General features: G+C 38.8%; 1 pseudogene; it reads right to left on the bottom strand.

Annotated features, from left to right (window-relative positions):
* Positions 1–3343: 3343 nt before the first annotated feature.
* LOC121144129 lies at positions 3344–4079 on the bottom strand (annotated as a pseudogene).
* Between the last annotated feature and the right edge of the window lie 17253 nt (positions 4080–21332).

Here is a 21332-nt window from a genome sequence, read left to right as displayed (position 1 = left end):
AGGACACATAAGCTTGATTTAATTTAAAAAATGCAGAATTTCACCCTTCAAATGTATGATGTGTATACTTGGTAACATTTATTGTTATGGAAGATATTCTGGTATACAAAATAAATTATAGCAAATTCAAAACGACTGAAATCAAACTCCATCAGTTTTCAATGTGTAGACTGAAGCCAAGTATCAAGGCCAATAAGAGACCTCAAATACTCACAAATAATCTGTGCCTTTACTTCTATACTTAATGTTTTAAAAATGAAATTAAGAAATCAATCTTATCTATCACCTATCTATCTACCTATCAACTGTCATCTATCATTTATCTAAACATTTATAAAAGTATATCCAAGACTTTCAGTTCAATTGCCATAACATCAAAATTTGTATGTAAACATGTAGCTGGATTAAATAAAACCAAGAATCCAGCAATAAACGCATATCGCAATCAACAGAAACTTAATTTTCAGCAAAGATATTAAGATGTACATTTAAACCCATGGCCTCTTCAAACAATATTGTGGAGGAAACAGGTTATTCACATGTACAAGACTGAAGCTAGAGCCTTATCTCTCACCCTACAAGGAAAAATCAGCTTGAAATGGATCAATAACAATGTAAAATTTGAAAGTTTGATATTACTGTAGAAAAGTATGCAAAACACTTCAAGATATAGACATAGGCAACACCTTGTAGGAAGGTACTCCAAAATCACAGAAAATAATTCCAGAAATTAACAGGTAAAGTTGCATGAAATTATAAAATCTCCTTCACAGTAAAGAAAGCAGTCACCCAAGTCAAGACACAGCCCATTGCATGGAAAAGAAGTGTTCTGCTAACTCCTGATTGGATATGAAATTAATACATGGACTATATAAACAAATACAAGACGTAAACACCCCAAAACAAATCACAACATTAACAAACTGGTTAATGAACTAAATAGTTCTCAAGGAAGAAACACAAATGGTTAAAAAAGCTTTGAAAACAGTGTTTAACACACTTAACCATTAAAGAAATGCAAATAAAAATTGCTATTGAGATTACCTCTTATTCCAGTCAGGATGGTGATCATCATGTCAAAAATTGACAACAAATGTTGATGATGATCTGGGCAAAGAAGAAATCCTATTTACTGCTGGTGCAAATGTAAACTGGTGCAGTCAGTCATTGTGGATACTTTTCATAAAAACAAAAAATAGAATATCATATGACTCACCTATATCAGTCCTGGGTAGATAATAAAACGGAAAGGGTCTACTTTTGAATATTGGGAGGATATACTCCTATTTGTTGTTGTAAAATTCACTACATTTGAAGAATGGAGCAGGCCTAGCCTGTGCATAACAGTAGATGAGCATATAAACAAAATGTAGTTAATATTCACAGTGAAATTTCATCATACAACAAATGCAACAGTGAAATGTGAAAGAAACTGTATGGATCTGGAGATCATTACCTTTAATGAAATAACTCCAGCTTAGAAACATGAGTAACACATGTTTTCTCTTACATGTAGAACCAATATTTAAGTGTGTGTGTGTGTGTGTGTGTGTGTGTGCTGATTTATGGGGAGTCATGAGTTTAGCAAATAGGAGAAGGAGGGAAAGGAAGGCTAAAAGAGAAAGTAATAGAATACATGTTACCTCAAAGCATAAGGAAGGATTGCTTGGGAGTAGAAATGGAACCAAGAGTTACTACAAGGAACATGGGTGGGAAGATATTTAAAGAGGAGGATGAATAAAAACGAACGGTAATAACATAGATGTGAATGTGTATACATGTCATATATATACAAACATATATGGCACATATTAAAATGCTATAATGAAACCTGTTCATTATCTACTACTACTTAAGCATTATCTGAAAATGAAAAATCCAAACTATTAAAACATTATGTCGTAAATGAACCCTCGAATGTGCCAAGTGAAAAAGCAGACAAAATTTATACCATGTATGATTCCATTTCCACAAGACATTCACAATAATTCCAGAAACAAATGTAAAATTGCTGGTTGCCAGGAGCTGGGAGAAGAGATAAATGGGTGGTTTCATTTTATTTCTGTTGCTGTGATAAAATACTGACAAAAATCAAGTTGTGGGAGGAGAAAGTTAGCATCATCTTACAGACTTCAGCTCATCATTGAGGTGTTCAGAGAATGAGGGAAGAAACTCGAAGCAGGAACTTTGGAGAACAGTTGCTTGCTATCTTGCCTCCTCTTGCTTGCTCACTCAACTCTCTTAACCAGCCAAGGCCAACTTGCATAGGGATGGTATGGGTTTTCCCACATCAATTAGCAATCAAGAAGTGCCTGCATAGATAAGCCCAAGGGACAATATAATGAAGGCAATTCTTCAGCTGAGAGTTCTGTTTCCCAGGTCCATCATGCTGACAACCAAGATCACAGTAAGTCAGGTATTGTTCTTTGAATAGATTGAAATACTTTAGAACAGTATTCAAAGTATTCACAGGAAGATACTGTGAATTTGCCAAAGGCTACTGAATTGTAATTTTTTACTCCAAATGACATTGTGTTGGTTTACTCCTTCCATTATTTAGGTTTGAAAATCAAACTCAGTTTGTCAGGATTGATGATGATAAGTACCTTTGTCTGCTAAGCTATTAGGTTGTAATTGACTTGTAAATTTTAAGATTATAATTTAATAGTATGTGAAATTCCCCTCAAAATATTTTTTGAAAAGTAACATTTTTATGTATTTTTTACAAGAAACAATTGAGATTATTATTTAAAGATACAATTTTAAATTCCATTAACATTATAAAATGTCTAACTACATATTAAAACTTTACATACAGACTACACTAAAAGAGAAAACACATTAACAAAAGTCATTAAAAGCCTGAATAATTGGAGAAATATACCATATTCATGGATGAGACATGAACATTCATCATTTCTTAATGCTACAGATACTATAAATATCTTTTTAGATTTTAAAAATTACTTGGTATAATACTGTTGTCTGTAGTCACTGTTGTGTACAACTTTATATCAGTGAAAGATGTTTATTTATAACTAGTCTAATTACATGAAAACATCACCAATAAACATTTTGGTTTTGGTTTGCTTTTTTCTTTTTGGCTTTTCAGGACAGGTTTTCTTTGTATAATAACTCTGGCTCTCATAGAACCAGCTTTATACACCAGGCTGGGCTAGAACTCACAAAGCTCTGCCTGCCTCTGCTTTCCAAGTGCTGAGTTTAAAGGCATGTGCTGACACCACATGGCCAATAATAGAACTTTGTGTCCTCTTCACATAATAAAGTGTAACACTGTCTGCAACATCGGCCATCACTTGTACTTTCTTTTTTCAGACTTAATTCACTTTATTTTTCTTGTATCAATCCATTGTGTGGTGGCCAGAGCTGTAGCCTGGGTCCTCTGAAAAGAGTCTCTGGCGTGGACTTCTACAAGATGATCAGTGAATTTCTGGTAAGGAGAATTGATGAACACAGTCTCTTCCCAGAGGTTGGGGGTCAGCAGCTGTAGATCTTAGAGATGGCATCAAAGGTGGCCTTGGCAAAGTTGCCTAGGGTAGCAGTGTGGCCCCTGACTGATGTGTAGCAGACATCAATACCTGTTATCGTCAGTAGCTTCTTGGGTACAGGAGTAGAGATGATGCCAGTGCCTCTGGGGGCAGGGATGAGACAAACCAACACAGAGCCACAGTGGCCTGTCACTTTTCATGGAGCAGTATGGGGCTTGCCAATCTTGTTTCCCCAGTAGCCTCTCAGAGACAGTGGAAAGGGTGGCCAAGATGGTGGCCCCTTGGAGTTACTACCTCCGTGGAACACTTAACACCAAAAACAACATGACCATTGTAGTCTCCAATAGTGATAAAAAATAACTTGAGCTTCTGTACTGGCATGATCTTTAGAACCTTATCTTTTAGGGATGTGACCAGAAAAAAATCAACAATCACATATTCCTTAATGGACAGGGAAAAGAGGCAGATCTCCTCCAGGGACTTGATCTTCATGTCCTTAACTAGGTGGCCCAGCTTGGTGACTGGGATCTACTCCTTGTCTTAAGCTTTACCACCATGAGCCTTGCTGCCTTGACCATGGCCATGGACTTGACTGCAACTGACCTGGGTCCCTGAGACTACTGCCACTGCTGAAGCCTTCTCAGAAGCCTCCTAATCCTGGGCCCCTGAGTCCATCCAGCCCTCTCATTGCACCTGCATCATCCCTATTTTGTGTTTTCCCAAAGTAAACACTAAGAGACCATGGATGCCAACCCAGACTACTGTACCCAGCAGAGCTTTCAATCAGTATAGATGGAGAAAACAAGATATTCCATGACAAAACCAGATTTAAACAATATATATTCACTAATACAGCCATACAGAAAGTTCTGCAAGGAAAGGTTCAGCTTAAGGAAGTTAACTTTACACTCATAAAAACATAGGCAATAAATAATCCCACTTTACCAAAAGCCTAAAGAAAAAGCAGGGTAAATCCACACACAATACCACCACCACCACCACCAAATCCAAAACAATCAAGAATTAACGCTAAAAGATCCTTAAGTTCCCTCAATATTAATGGTCTTGAATCACCTATAAAAGGACACAGTGTGAAAGAATGGGTATGAAGACTGAATCCATCCTTCTGATGCATACAAGAAACACACCTCAACTTCAAAGACAGACATAACCTCAGAGTAAAGGGTTAGGATAAGATTTTCCAATTAAACGGAACCAAGAAACAACCTGATATAGCAATCCTAATTTCTAACAAATTAGACTTTAAATTATAGTCAATCAAAAGAGATGAAGAAGGTCATTTCATGTTCATCACAGGAAAAGTCCATCAGGATGAAGTCTCAATTCTTAACAGCTATTACTCAAATACAAAGGCATCCACATTTGCAAACGAAACATTACTGAAACTCAATTCACACATAAAACCTCACACAGTTATAGTGGGAGATTTCAACATCCTGCTCTCACCACTAGACAAGACCAACAGGCAGAAACTTAACAAAGAAGCAAAGGAACTAACAGAAGTTATGACCCAATTGGGTTTAGTAGACATCTATAGAACATTCCATCCAAACACAAAAGAATATACCTTCTTCTCAGCTCCATATGGAACCTTCTCAAAAATCGACCACACACTCGGCAACATAGCAAACCTCAACCGTTACAAAAAAATCTAAATTAACCCCTGTATCTTGTCACTTGCACTTTTGATCTTAGATATTCTGACAGGAGTAAGATGGAATCTCAATCATTTTGATTTGCATTTCCCTGATGGCTAAAGGATACTGAACATTTCTGTAGGAGTTTCATGTTCATTTGAGATTCTTTGATTGAGAATTTTCTCTTTAGATCTGCATCCCATTTTTATAATGATTATTTGGCTTGTTGATGCCTAGATTCTTGAGTTCCATATATATTCTGGACATTAGCTCTCTGTCAGATTTGGAGTTGCTGAAGATATTTTCCCATTCTGTAGGCTGCTATTTTATTCTACTGATGATATCCTTTGCCTTACAGTAGATTTTCAGTTTCATGAATTTCCATTTATTAATTGTTGATCTGAGCGTCTGTGCTGTTGGTGTTCTGTTCTGGAAGTTGTCTCCTGTGCCAATGCATGCACGACTATTTCCCACTTTGTCATCTACTAGGTTCAGTGTAGCACATTTTATGTTAAGGTCTTTTAGTTTGTACAGGATGATAGATATAAATCTATTTGCATTCTTATACATGCTGACATCTGGTTAGCCCAGCACCATTTATTGAAGAAGGTTTTTTCCCCTTTGTATAATTTCGGTGTCTTTGTCAAAAATCAGGTGCCCCAGACATCCTTCATCCAAAGAATATGTATTACGTTTACATAATGGAGTATTACTCAGCTATTTAAAACAATGACATCATGAAATATGCTGGCAAATAGATGGAACAAAAATAATTATCCTGAGTGAAGTAACCCAGAAACACAAACTTAGTACAAACTCACTCGTAAGTGGATATACTCTGTAATGGGCAATCCACAGACCTAGAGGCTAGGAAACAAGGAGGGATCAAGGGAGAGAGAACTTGGATTGCCCTCGGAAGGGAAATAGAAGAGATATGTTTGGGTGGACTAGGGCCTGGTAGGGTGGGAACATGAGGGATCAGGTGGGAGGGATGTAGGGGAGAGTACTGAGATGACTGGAAAGGGGCATTTGGGGATGAGGTAGAAGCTTAGAATAAGGGTAACTTACTCTACCAGAATGACCCCATATAAGACTCCTAGCAATAAGAAATGTGGAGCCTGAACTGGCCATCTCCTGTATCCAGGCAAAACTTCCAGTGTAGGGGTTGATAAACCAACCCAACCACATACTCTTTGACCTACAATCTATCCTGCTTATGGGATATGCTGCCTACCAAATCAGAGAGGCTTTATCCATAAATTGATGGAAACATGAAGAGACTGACGGCCAAACTTTAGATAGAGCTTGGAGAATGATTCAGAGGTAGGATTGTCGGAGCCAAAGGTTTAGAGGACCCCCCCTAAAGCCCCACAGAATCAACTGGCCTGGGCTCATGGAGCTCACAGATTGAAAAAAAAACAACCAGGTAACCCGTGTGCGAGTGTTCCAGGCCCTCTGCATGTATTTTACAATTGTGTAGCTTGGTCGTCTTGTGGGACTCCTAATAGTGTGAGCATGGCATGTTGTTGACTCTTTTGCTGACTTTTTGGACTGTATTCCTTATATTGGGTATGATTTCCAGCCTTAATATGAAGGGAGGCACTTAGTTTTTCTGCAACTTGATATGCCATGTTTTGTTACTATTCATGCAAGGCCTGCCATTTTTAAAATAGAAATGGAAGAGGAATGGATACAGGGCTAAGGAGGGGGGGCTTGAAGGAGGGAGGGGAAGTTGTGGTCAGATGCAAATAAATAAATACATTTACCTATAATTATAAAAATAAATTATAACATGTCCCATGAAGTAATTCCACAACTATATATCCCTTAAAGTCAAGTTTCTGCCTATCATTTAGGACTCTAGATCATGTTGCTGAGTGACTTAGAAGATTTATGAAAATTCTAAGGAATATTTGAAATCAACAACATAAAATATCTGATGTCTAACAGTGGGTCTTGAATCCCACTTAACTAACACCTTGGTGCAGCCTCATATCTTGCTGGCCATACCTAGGGTTTGATTTTCTCTGGGGGTTATTTCTTACTTTTCTTTTCATATCCTACTTGGAGCAGCAAAGCCTTAGAAACACTTTTGTTTCCAAAATTTGTATTCCTTGGTTGGAAATAGTTTTCTTTAAATTCTTTTTGACGATGAAATAAGTCTTTAATTGTGTCTCTGTTCCCTTAATGAGCAGATAAATGAACCAATCAATAGATTCAATGTTTTCCCTGAAAATCTTGGTGAGATCCATAGACTCATTGGCCTATGTTTTATTTTTCTTAGATTTTTCATCTTTGCCATGGGCTGCAATGTTTCTACTCATCAAACAGAAGTATTCAGTAGTAATTTCCACATTTCTCTAACATTTTTCACTGTCTCCAATTAGAGTTTCCTGATCACCTTCTGGCCACTGTTTGTCATCTGGTACAAACATTGAAGTCATACTTTTGTACAGTTTGTTATAAAACAACTAATCTGTCCTTTCAATTAACAACTGCTAGCTAACATCCTTCTTAATTTCCTATGCATTATGAATAAAAAATTATTTGTGATTTGGTTTTAGCTGGTAGTTCTTATTCTTTCTATTGTACATACTAAGTCTATAAAGGGAGCTTTGTTCAGGTGAAGATCTATTCAAACTGTGATGTCCAAGGTTATTCATTCAATTATGAGAGGTCACAGTGTTGCATGTCTGTTGGAGAGACTTCTAAGTGTCTTCAGGTAAGTCTCAATTCTTACCCATAATCACATCTCCATCATCATCAACATCATCATAATCATTGTCATAATCATAGCTCAGTAGTCTAGTTCAAACTTAGTTTTGTAGTTTCTGTGTTTCAAACAACATATCTCTTAAGAGATAGACAGAGACTAGTATGGAATCCCTTGTTTTACACTTTATTGGCCAAAGAAAACTCACAAGTTTACACCAGGTTCAAATATAAGGGAATTAGATGATTTTGATATAGGACATAGATAAAGATTTAGAGACATAAGGAATTTCTGGATCCATCTTCGCTGATGATCTATTGTATTCTATTTTCTTTCAGTGTCTTAAATTTGACAAAATTATTATTTTCCAATCCCTTATTTCTCTTTATTTTGACTTTTCCTTTGCTGTAACTACAGGAATTCAATGTATGACATTTGGGAATGAATGGGAGTTAACTAAGAAAGGATGATCCTGGGAATTAGTATTTAGGTATCTATACTGGCCTGTCCTTGGGGTTCTGGCAGGATATACCCTCAGCTGTATCCACTAAGAGCATCACCTGTGCATATTCACTGTGTTCCCTTTGTAAAGTGCCCTGCCTACCTCCCATCCTTCTCTCTCTCTCTCTCTTTCTCTCCCTCTTTCTGTCTGTTCCTCTCTCTCCCCCTCTTTCCTCTCTCCCTCCCCTTCTTTCCTTTCTCCTGTCTCCTGGTGCTTCTGTCCCCAGAGGCCAGTCTCGCCTGTTCTCTTTCCCCTTTTTAATGATATCTTTCCCTAATTAAAAAAAAACCCTTTGCTTGAATCCTGTCACATAGTATATTTCTCTAGCATGCTCAGTAGGAAAGTACTCATACTGAATAGGAGTGTATTATCTGGAACTCCCAGTACTAAAATATTTTTCCCATTGACTTAGGATGAATCTTAAAGAAATGTTTGAAAGAATTGCATTTCTTTTCTCCCACAGAATTCTTGATACTTTGATCTTTGGAATAAATATTGGTGGTTCCATGGAAAAGTGGATTTAGTTTGTTAAGGGTTCATCATAATTCTTGATGGCTAATATATGTCATAAGTCAGAATGTTATATCCTACCTTCCTTTAAAAATAGACCCCTTATGTCACCATTTTAAGAAATGAAATCCCATGGGATGTGCACTGGTGAGTTCTGGTTTAGCTCAATGAATGTGGAGAATCTGAAGCTCACATTGCTTGAGTCACTTGCTTAATGGCAAGTAGGAGCAGAAATTTGGGTCTGCCTCTGGGTTAGTGACCCAAAGAAAGCTTCATTGCTCTCCTTGTGGCTGAAGTGTAGATACATACCACAGAAACATGATTTTTCATTGTGCCTTAAGTTCCTTGATTCTGCTTTTGTTCATTTAAAGTGCACCCAGTCCATTCTGTAGGATTCCACAGTTGTAGAGTGATGTAGAATGAGGATCCTGTAAAACAGCAATCAGTGAACATTAGTGAGCATCACATTAGCATCTAAGTAACAAACAACCTTCCCAAAGACCTCATAAGACCATTTGCTTTCAGTTTTCTGGAGCTAATTTTTATATTTTGCAGAACAGAACCCTTGATATACTTTATGTAAATCTTTCATTGTACCAAAACCATCCCCTATATCCCATATTCTTTCTCCATGAAAATGTACACATTTTAGTACCTATATTTGTTTTTCAGGCAATCTAAATTCTTTGGACACATTCTCCTTAACCAACTTGGAGTTCTGGTCCTATGTAAAAATGTTCCACCCTTTCATGTTTTCCAGACAGTGTCTAGTCAGAATGGAAACTAGCACAGAACTGGGTATTTGGCAAAGGAAATTACATGGGAACCTCTTAAAGCTAAGAAGTGATGTCACATAGTAGATGAAGATTATGTTGCCTGATGTCTTTGTGGCTACAAATTATTGAGGTGGCATAGAGAGAGTATTAGCCAGGGAGTCAGAAGATATGGGTTCCAGTCCTGGAATAGTTGCTGCTTGTTTTTCTGTTTGACTCTGAGTATACCACTTTACCACAATTTTTAAGATGCCTCACTAAGATAGATCTAATAATGTAAAAGGTTACAGTACTCAAATCAGATGAGAAGATTTCTTTATTTGATGAGAGATATGTGGGCACCAAGTTCACCATAATATAGCCATGATTTTTCATTGAAGAGAAATAGTTCTATGCTAGGATAGGATGGCCAATGTTGGAACTGTTCTGTAGAAGAAGCAGAAGAATCACTTAATTTTGCTTGGTAGGATCTTTAATTCAGAGACTTTTATAGTTTTATAGCTATTATCTTTTTAACTATGTGTATGTGTTGTAATCGCACATTCCTATGATTACAGATACTCATGGAGGCCAAAAGTATTGGACACTCTGGAGCTGGAGCTACAGGTATTTGTGAATTGTCCAACATGCATGCTGGGAAACAAATTCAGCTTTTCAACAAAAGTGATAAGTATATATTGTTATCTACTCAGTCATACCTCCAGCACCTCATTTCATATGTTCAAAAGATTCCTGGTTTCTGTGTATACAGTGGAAAGATGGAGTCCATTTAGGAGCCCATACAAATCCTTTTAGGTAAGAAGGGATGGTAGTTTGGGCTATATTGTTGTGATTTTGTATTCTGTCAATGTAAAAATCATGCATGGGTTAATTGCTGACAATCCTGAAAATATGTGTTGAGGACTGACTTTAAGCTTCAAGCCTTAGTATTTGGAGTGGTTTCTTTTCTCCATATTCAGTGGAAGGCTGGGGTTGGGAATAGATTATGTCTTTTGTGTGATGGGAGTTAGCACCTTATTCTAAATAAGTTCATTGTGCAGCTTCTAAGCATGAAAAACTTTGAGGAACTTTGAAAGAATGGAGAAAGACAAGTATTTAGGATGGGAAGTTTCAGAGAAGGGCACTGTTGGAAATTCACTCATGAGTATGGCTAGAGTTCACAGACTGAGATGTAGAGAATGACTATCAAAGCAGAGGAGACTATGAGAAATACAGAAAAGTGGGTCAGACCTAGTATCTGTGATCCCTTAGCATCCAAGCTAAGACCATTACATGTCACCATTTGTAATAGCAGCACTGTGTTCTCCCAGGAGACATTGACTAGACACTAAACATCACTAGACATTAGGATTCCAAACAACAAACATTCAGCTAAGGTAGCTTGAGGATGAAAATCAAACATATAGGCTGCTTCTTTCTATCTCATACTAGAAAAAAATATGCCCCTTTCCCCATGAAAATTGAATAAATAACATTTTCCCATAACATTGAATAAAATAGTACTTGAATTTTTCCATGTCTGGCAACCTCATACAGCATAATTCAGTTCAGTCTTCAGTGTCACAACCCAAGAGACAAGGATAGATTATAAGTAATTTAGAGGTTCCTTGTCATATTTAATTTGTCTTTGGCCAGAGATATTGAGTTGATTTTTAAACTTTTTATTTTAAGTCAGCTCCAAAAATAAGGCATGATGTCTTCTTTTGGACAGTGTCCAAAAGAAGCATACTTATAGCTCCATGGAATCGGGTGATTCATGTTGCTTTAGAGTTTATCATCTTAGGATGCCTCTGAATTCCTCTATAAGCAGAGGTTCCACTGTATGGATCTGTGTATTCATCTTTCCACTCTCTAGTTTGATATCTTTACTTTGTATTAAAAATGTTACTTTATATAACTCTTATATCAAGTTAGTAGCTTGGTGGCCAAAGTTAATGAAAATTTGTTACTTTAAATAAGAGATGAATGAGATGTTCTGTGGATCTGAACAGGCTAACATTAAGTTGTTCTAATTGAAACTGTGTTTCAATTTGGAGATTGTAGGGAAGCACTCAACTTGCTTCCATGTGGCTACAATTTGGATGTGGTTTGTCCCTCTGATGATTATGTGTTTGTGGTTTGGTCCTCTGGGAAGAGGTCAGGTTGTAGACATTCAAGAGGTAGAGACTAGTGGGAATGCCTTGGGTCACCTAAGGTCCTCATTGAGGTTTGTAGATCCCCAGTATCACATTCCCTTGTCTATTCACTTCGTCTCTCTTACTTCCATTTGTGGTCCTACCCTCATGACATCTTTTGAAAGATCCTCATGAGAACTGATTTAGTACTGTGTCTTGGAATCTTGAAAGCTGTGAGCTAGTATTTTGCCTTGAATCTTGAATAGTGTGACCAAAACATGTTCATTTTCCATACAAAATTACTCTGCTCACAGTATTCACAGTATTTTGTTATACTAAAAAGAAAGTAGTACACTTGTGGTAGAGTACCCAAGTCTTCTTTTCCTTGCTAGGAATTGGGGGCCACTCTCACAATCTAGAACTAAAACTCAAGACCATGTTATCAAATTCTTCCATGCCATCATCTCCCCTGCTCTGTCCTCTGTCTCAATTCTGACCTGGCCCCCAATCCCTTCCACTTTTATTCTGTGATTAGATCATGTTCACAAGGCAACCCAGGTAATTTCGCTACCTCATGGACTTTAATCATGTTGACAATGATACTGCCTGTCTTACCATTCAAAGTAGTCTGTTCACATGTGCTGGCAGCATGGGTATTTATCTGTGAGGTCACTTGAAAATGAGAAATGTACTTTTACCCATGATATGACACCATGATTCCAGAAATAAATTTCTGGCCTCATATTCTTTCCACACTGAAAGAACAGAGTAAAATCGTATATAGTTCATATATGAAGGCAGCTAGCTTGTAACTGTAGATTGGCATATCGGGAGTAAGAAAATTCCTGTGATAGTGTTATATAGATATAGAGGCTTGTTCCTTCAGTCCTAGCTATATGACACTGACCAAATTGTTTTGAATTTCTGAACCAACTTTTTTTGCAAGTGTAACGTTAAAAGTGCTGGGTCCACTTTTCAGTGAGTATTTAAGACATTGGTGAAAAATAGAACATGCATTATGTTCATCTACATAAAAAGCCCATGAGAAAGGGCCTTGTGCATCTGTGCAGTGCCCAGATGAGTTAACAGGCACTAAACATGGAGAGGAGGACAACAGGGAGAAAGTTATGCAGTGTGTTTGTGTCAAACCCCAGGCCAGATTACACAATGCTATAAGAATTTATTTACAAGAACAAAATTCCACACCTGCATTTGACAGCATTCCACAAGAGGCATGGGGATCCTGTGGCTTCATTGCCTCCTAACCAGGGATGCCACAGGAACTTTTAGCAACTAAAAGACAGGCATAAAGGCATCATCTGATGGCTCTGGTCTTCCTCTGGCATCTCTAGTTCCCAAATTCTTCTTGAACCTCTGACCTTACAACTAAATCAATGCCTGCTCACTTACTGCTAAACACTTCCTGGACACTGGACCATTTTGCATCGACTTAGGAAAAATAGAGCCACCCAGCACCAATTGATGTACAATAACTGTTCACTTCATATCAACTCCCAATCACCAATTTCCTGTTACAAGTGACACTTAATTCTAGGAGCCATGTGGATCATTATCCATTATCACCAAGCTGGCCCCTTCCTATCTACAACCAAACCATGTACTTCAGATAAAATGGCAAGAAATTCTAATGGTATATAATTAGGTCTAAAGAATAAAATTCACACCGTCTTCCAGTGAAAGTGAGATATTAGCATTACCTGAAGACAGAAAGTAAAATGTCTTTAAGATTTTAATTACAACAGGACGAGCAGGAGTTAAATCATTTTATTTTATGTATAAAGGTACTTTTGCTTGTACAAATGTTTGTGCAACTATGTGGATACCTCATACCTGTGCAGACCAGAAGAGAGCATTGGATCCCTTGGAAATGGAGTTAGAGATGGTTGTGAGCCACCATGTAGGTGCTGGGAAACCTGATTTAGGTCCTCTAGAAGAGCAGCTCATGTTCTTAAGGACTGTTAGGGGCATATCTCCAGGCTCAAACAGACTCTTTTGTAAAAATCATATTTATAACTGAGTTATTTAATGCACTTATCTTAAAGCAATTTTCCTACCCCCTTTCCTTAATAGGAGGGTATAGATAAGACATGACAGTGCCCTACAAACATGATTTTTTAAAAGAGCAACTAGGTGTTAGGTTTTTCAAAGATTAAGGTTAGAATTACCATTTGACATTGCTCTATTATTACTGGGTGTTTAGTCAAAGGACTCAGAGTAAAAAACTAAATAAAAAAACCAGAAAGACAGATGATAGCTGTAGACCTATGTGTGTCAAGAGATAATGCGATGCTTCCCAATAGCCAAGCTGTGGGGTTACCACAGATACCTGAGCAAAGAGGAACTAACTCTCTAGTGTCCATCCTGCTTGGCACACAAAATTCACTCACCAAACAATGCCTTATTCACTTATTTGTTTATTTGTTTGTTTTACATCCTGCTACAGTTTTCCTTCCCTGTTCTCCTCTCAGCCTCTACCCCCTACATCCTCTATGTGCTCCCATCCCCTGCTCCTCCTCCAATGCAGTGTCTGAACCCAGTGAAATTCCATGCTCAGAGGAGAAGCAGGATGGTGAAGCAGATTAAGATAATTGTTTTCTTTGGAAGCTGAAGAATCAAAGTTTGCCTCTGGCACCTCTGTTACAGCAATTTCAAACTCAATCCCCAAATCCCACTGAAATGGTGAATAAAACTTAAAAGCCACAAGAGAAGAAAAGGGAGAATGGAGGACAGGAGCCAAAAGGCTTGAGGCTTTAGTTGGATACTTTCCTGTCACCACCCTTCCCTGTCTTCACCCCATGCCACTACAAGCTTGCTGTACCTATTGAGCAAAATAGTTTTTCTCCCTGTGGTTTGCTGCCGGAGGACTTTCTGTTTGCATAAGTGTGAAAATCGGGTACACATGTCAATTTACTGAGAGGAAAACTGGAGGAGTAAGTACTAGTCTTCAAATGCAAAGGATACAGAACATGACCAAATTGTTTGCCACATCATTGCAATGGCCTGTGCAACCTGTGTGTTTTTCCATCAGCTGGGGAGGTGTTAGAGCTCCTAATGGAGTCCAAAAGAAGTCAGACCTAGGTCCATACAGGTCCTCCCACTCACCCTATACTTAATCTGTTGACATATCAGGTTCAGCATCAATAAAGTGACTAGAAATAAAATGCTTAAAACTTAGCTTCACCATGTTCAATGAATTAGCTTAGTTGCCTTTTTTCTCCTCTCCATTCTGTTTTATTTTCCCTCAATATATGTTTTTATTTAAATTAGAAACATGAATGCTTCAAATGTCAATTCCAGCCCCTTCTCCCATCCCTCTTCCCTTGCCCCTCCACCAGTCCTCCTCCATCCCCCCCACCTAATCCCCACACCATTCCCTAGGGAGGGTGAGGCCCTCCTTGGGGGATCTCCAGAGTCTGTCATTTCATCCAAGGTAGGACCTAGGCCCTTCCCCATGTATCCAGGCTGAGAGAGCATCCCTCCATGTGGAATGGGCGCCCAAAGTTCATTCGTACACCATGGTAAACACTGATCTACCACCCAAGGCCCCAGTGATTTCTGAGGCCTCCTCCCTGACACTACATTTGTGGAGTCTGGATCAGTCCCCCATTCTCTTTTTATTTCTTCCCCTTAAAACTTTTTCCTTCTGCCTTTTGTAATTTAAATCCTTTTATTTTATATTATATTTTCAGACAAAGTTTTACTATGTTGCCCAGAAGGGCTGGGGACTCAAAATTCTCCTGCCTGCCTCACCAGGGTGCTAGAATTTCAGTGTTCTAGTCTCCTTCTTTGTTCTCTGTCACTGCTACCCAGGTAGGCCACTGTTCTTTAGTCATCTCAGCTTCCTCTAAAGCCTGGCATGCAGCTATTCAATGGGCACTTGTATAACAAGGAAACCAGTTAGTTCCTCAACAATCCCTTCTTTCTATAATAGACAACACCATTATATTTGTGTTCTTAACAGCTAGAATAGCACATACATTTCTAATAAAAATAGATGAATTGTAAAACCCTGTAATTTTAAAATACACAAAACAAACACATGAAGGCCACAAGTGAGCACAGAAGGAACTGGCCTTTTGGGGACAAGAATAGTGATATTTAATCTTATACTTAATCTATACATATATTTAACCTATATCAGTATTATTCCAACACAATACCCCAGTGTTTGCAAGTGAGTCTTCTTATTGCACTACTCAACCTTCATTCTTTCTTTCTTTCTTTTTTTTTTTTGGTTTTAGAAGACAGGGTTTCTCTGTATTGTTTTGGAGGCTGTTGGTCCAGCCCGGCCTCGAACACACAGAGATCCGACTGCCTCTGCCTCCCGAGTGCTGGGATTAAAGGCATGCGCCACCACTGCCCAGCCCCTTCATTCTTTCTTAATGTTTCAAAAATTGATTAACAACACACGTAGTATATCAGGCAGGTAGGAAGCTAGGTCCTGAGGATACAAGTGTAAATTATTTCTGTCTTGAAGAGCAAGTGGACAGTCTAGCAGGGAAGATGTCTAATCATTAGTAACATTTGTATCCGGCTCTACCCCATCGATATTCATCACTGTATATTCAGTTCTTAATGACAGAAAGTCTTCAAAGGAAGACCACAGGGTACTATGACGGAGAGAAGACAAAAGGAGATGACACTGAGCTGGAGTAGAGAACAAAATCATCTTTGAAGGAAACACTTTCTAACAAAGATTTATTTACTTTTGTTTTATATACTTACACATGAGTGTTTCCACTGTGTGTATGTTCATGTATTATGCGTGTTGTTACCACAATAGGCAGAAAAGGGCATAGGATCTCCTGAAGTTGGAGTTAGAGTGGTTGTGGAACATCATGGGTGTTCTGCGAACCAAATCCAAGTGCTCTGTAAGAGTAGCAACACGTGGGGTCATCTCTACAGCCTCTGAGGGACATACTTTTATATTTTTGGTTGTGAGCCTAGCTTTTAACAGCTGAGCCATCTCTCCAACCCAGGGGCAGAAGAAAGTGCTTTATATCTGAGCATGAAGACCAGAGTTTGAAGTCCCAGAAGCTACATAAAGCCAGACACAGTAGCACTTGTCTGTAATGAAATATTCCTATGGCAGGGTGGGAGGCAAAGACAGGAGAATTTCAAAATGTTTCCATATCAGTTCAAACAGAAGAAAACTATAAAGAGATCTCACATCAAATAAGGAGGAGGCAAAAAACCAACATCCAAAGTTGCCCTCTGACCCCTACTTGGTTTTTACAACCACTCTTTGCTACATTCATACCAGTGTTACCAACACACATTGCACATATTCAAAGACAATAAATAAATAAACAAAATGCACACATATCAAAATAATAGTCTTCTTAAATAAGCTCTGTCTGGCCTAATGCCATTTCTATCAGTTTAGCAAGGCTAGAATATCTTTCTAACCTCCTTTCTTCAACTAAAACCTACCCATTCCTTGAGTATGTGTGCTGTTGACACCATAAGCCCAGGAATATGTGTAACCCATCTTTCCTGTCCTTTCTCCTAAAGATCAGATGTCCTTATAAAAATTTTATCATTTCAACTCTTTTCCATAAATACTTTATCAAAGATGGTAGACTATTTGTTATTTTTTGTTTTTGTTTTTTTGGGGGAGGGTGAATTTGTTTTCTGTTTTTGTCTATATATTTTATTTAAATTAGAAACAATCTTGTTTTGCATATGAATCCCAGTGCCCTCTCCCTCTCATTCTCCCATGCTCCCCACCTATCCCCCAATCCCATCCCCTATCCACTCCCCAGGGATGGTGAGGCCTTCCAAGAAGGACCATCAAAATCTGTTAAGTCATTTGGGCCAGGGCCTAGGTCCTGCCCTCTGTATCAAGGCTAAGGGAGTATCCCTCCATGAGAAATGGGCTCCCGAAGTCTGTTTGTGCACTAGGGATACATACTGGTTCCAATGCCAGAATCCCCATAGACTGCCCAGTGCTCCTAGCTGACATCCTCATTCAGGGGACCTGGTTTGGTCCTATGTTGGTTCCCCAGCTGCCAGATTGAGGTCCATGAGTTGTTATTTGCTCAGGTCAGCTGTTTCTGTGGGTTTTCTCAGCCTGGTCCTGACCTCTTTGTTCATCATTCTGAAACTGGATTCTATACCTGGATCCATAATCAGCAAGAAAAGCAAGGCACTGGGTCAGGCTTGAGCATTTGAAACCCCAAAGCCCACCCCAAGTGACACAATTCTTCCAGAAAGACCATATAATCCAACAAGGTCTCACCTCCTAGTCTCTGTCTAGTAATGCTACTCTCTAATTACCAGGTATAAGTTTATGGGGACCATTACTTCTTAAACCACCCCAACTTCCATATCCATTGTCCATCACTGAAGGAAGTCAGGAACTCAAAATTATGAGAACCGAGAGATATGATCTGATACAGAGACCGTGGAGGATGTTGCTTACTGGCTACTCCCCAAGGCTTGCTCTGCCTGCTTTCTTCTAGACCCCTGTACTACCTGCCCAGGGGTGACCCTACTCCCAATGGGTTGAGACTTCCCCCATCCATCATCAATTAAGAAAATGAACTTTTTTGGGGGTGATAAGAGGGGGTAGAAGAAGACATGGGGGAGCAGGAAGGTTGAGTCGGGGTCAGAATAGAGGAGACCAGGATGAGAGATACCATAATAGTTGGAGTCATTATAGCTTTGAGGAGAGAGCTGACACTAGAGAGATTCCCAGAGATCTACAAGGATAACACCAAATGGAAAACTAAGTAATAGTGGAGAGACTACATTAATAGCCCCTACCTAATGATAAGGTTGATGACTTCCTTATATGATATCCTAGAACCTTCATCCAGTGACTAATGGAAGCAGAGACAGATACTCACAGCTAAACACTGAACTGACCTTCAGGAACCCAGTGACAGAGATGGAGGAGTGATGAGCAAAGGGGTTAAGACCGTGCTGGTGAAACCCACAAAGACAGCTGACTGGACAAGGGGGAGCTCTTGAACCCCAGACTTATGGCTTAGAGGCCAAAAGGGGACTGATTCAAACTCCATGAATGTAGTGTCAGTGAGGAGGCCTCAGAAATCTTTGGGGCTTTGGGTAATAGATTAGTATTCACTATGGCATACAAATAAATTTCAAGAGCCCATTCCACATGGAGGGATGCTCTTAGCCTGGACACATGGGGAAGGGCCTAGGTTCTGCCCTGGATGAAATGACAGACTATGGAGATCCCCCCCCAAGGAGGGCCTCACCCTCCCTAGGGAAAGATGTGGGGGGTGGGGGTGGGGCTGGGAGGGAGAAGCAGCGGTGCTAGGATTGACATTTGAAGCATGCATGTTTCTAATTCAAATTTTTAAAAAAGGAAAAAAAAAGAAATAAAATGCTCTACCTGCCATCCTACAGGTCAGTTTTATGAAGCAATTTTCTCAGTTGGGGCTCCCTTCTCTCAGACGACTCTAGTCTATGTCAAGTAGACAAAATTAGCTAACACAGAAAGGAAACCTATCAGTTCACACCGTGTATGTTTGAACAAAGGTTCATGTTTATCTGGGAAACTTTTGAATTGAATAACAAGAGATCTGGATGGTAAAGAAAATTTAGGAGCAAGCTTGTTATCTCCTAGTTCAGCATCCAAACAATAATTGCCCTAGAAAGAAAAGAGGAATGGGTTTGAATATTGAAGACATGAGTTTTCTACTTTGTAATGTATATTAAGAAAATTAGTAACAACAAAAGCAAGACTAATCTCTAGACTTCAGGAAGTATTTGTAAGTGTAGGCATCATATATATATATATATATATCATTATGTAAAAATTAAGATGCGTCTTATCCCATCCCATTTTCCAGATAGGTAAAATTAAGCTTGGTCTGAGACCAACACACTTAATGGGCCCAAGCTGGATGCTTTACAAACCCATATTACAGATTCACCCATGACTATGAGGCAGTCTTGAGTCATCGGCTCTGTTCCATCCTCATAAGTATAGACCTAAGGGCTATAGAAAATTCCTCTTAACAGTCATGGTAAGGAGGCCATTCTTCCAGTGCTGGGAAAGAACAAGGGAGGCTTCAAGGACCTAGCCCTGCAATCTGTTGATTATTTATAGGAGATATTCCCAAAGGGGGTAGCTCCATACTCTGCCTTGCAGATTGCAGAGAGATAAATAACACATTCCTCATTCTCTTTCTCGCTGGGGAAATTGGGGGCTGTGTTTACATCGCTTTCTTGGTATTTATCCTCCTGCTGGCTATTCCATCCCCTCTGTTTTATGTTGTTATTTTACTTCCATTAAAGGAGCAGAAAAAACATCAGAAGCCATTCTGATCCACCCGAATCCTCAGAGGGCATGACTCGGTCAAAGTCAGAAACTTCTGCCTTGTAATTTTCCCTACAAACATCTCATTCAAGAGGCATTTTTCTTCCTCTGAATACTAATGTTCCGATGATGATAAAAATTATAAAACTCTCCCCTCCAAACCAAAACAGAAAGAAAAAAATGATGGAACAGAAAATCAATTGCATGCTTGATTCATTTTATGTTTTTATCCTCCTGGATTTGCTTCCCTTGATCCTGGGAATTGCCTAGTTAGCACTTAGTAAGGGCCAGCTGGGTCAATACAAATGCCATGTGGCATTCCTGTGTTCTGTAGCTTTTCTTCCTTGGGAAAGGGTTGTGCTTTTATAAGAAACCTTCCAGACATATGAGCTCTAATTCTTTACCTACCAGTTTCAAATGGACATTGATGAAATCTGTTTTGCATAGGAGACTGACAACATTATTATTTTTTCAGTGTTTTCTTTCCAGGAGAGAAAGTTTTATTCTAAGAACAACCTGAAGTTGATCAAAAACAATTCTGATAATTTGAGCCCTCATTTGCTTACATTTTATTTACTTTTTTATTTTTTAATAAAAGCCATATACTGAATAGTGAGCTTCATACCAAATCTATCCCATGTTTCTCTACTTCATATTTAAAAAGACAAAAGGACATTGGCTAGAAGACAAGTCACCTGACTTAATTCTCCATATAAAAGAAGAGGTTGATGTTCAGAATTTATGTAGACTGGTATATACTGACATGCACACTTATAATCCCTGTTACTATGGAAACTGTGGCAAGAGGGTTTCATGTTCAAGGCTAACCTTGGCAACATCTGACATATCCATTTCATGAAAAGTAAAATTACATGCAGTGGTAGAGATTGAGATAGCTTCGTAACTTACTGGTACAGATTTACTTCCCTATGAAAGCTGTAGGAGCCCATGTGCTCGCATTACTAGCTTCAGGAGAATAGGCTGAGGGAATATTTATGCGTACATAATCAGACAAACCAAAGCACGAACCTCTCCTAACACTACTTTTGTCTCTGTGGTGTTTGTCTGCCATTTGCTAGTGCTGTGCCTTGGGCCAGTTTCCAAAAAGTAGGGTCAGTAATCAGAAATATCTCGGAGGCATTAGAAAGAATGCTTTCAGAAAAGACCAATAAGGAGAAATCAGAAAAAAAAATGATTGACAAATTAGCCAGTGGTGGGACTATGTGTACTCTCCCTTTC

This window comes from Mesocricetus auratus, unplaced genomic scaffold, assembly GCF_017639785.1.
Source record: "Mesocricetus auratus isolate SY011 unplaced genomic scaffold, BCM_Maur_2.0 Super-Scaffold_100014, whole genome shotgun sequence".
Classification (NCBI taxonomy): domain Eukaryota; kingdom Metazoa; phylum Chordata; class Mammalia; order Rodentia; family Cricetidae; genus Mesocricetus; species Mesocricetus auratus.
This window is presented reverse-complemented; position numbering and strand designations above follow the sequence as displayed.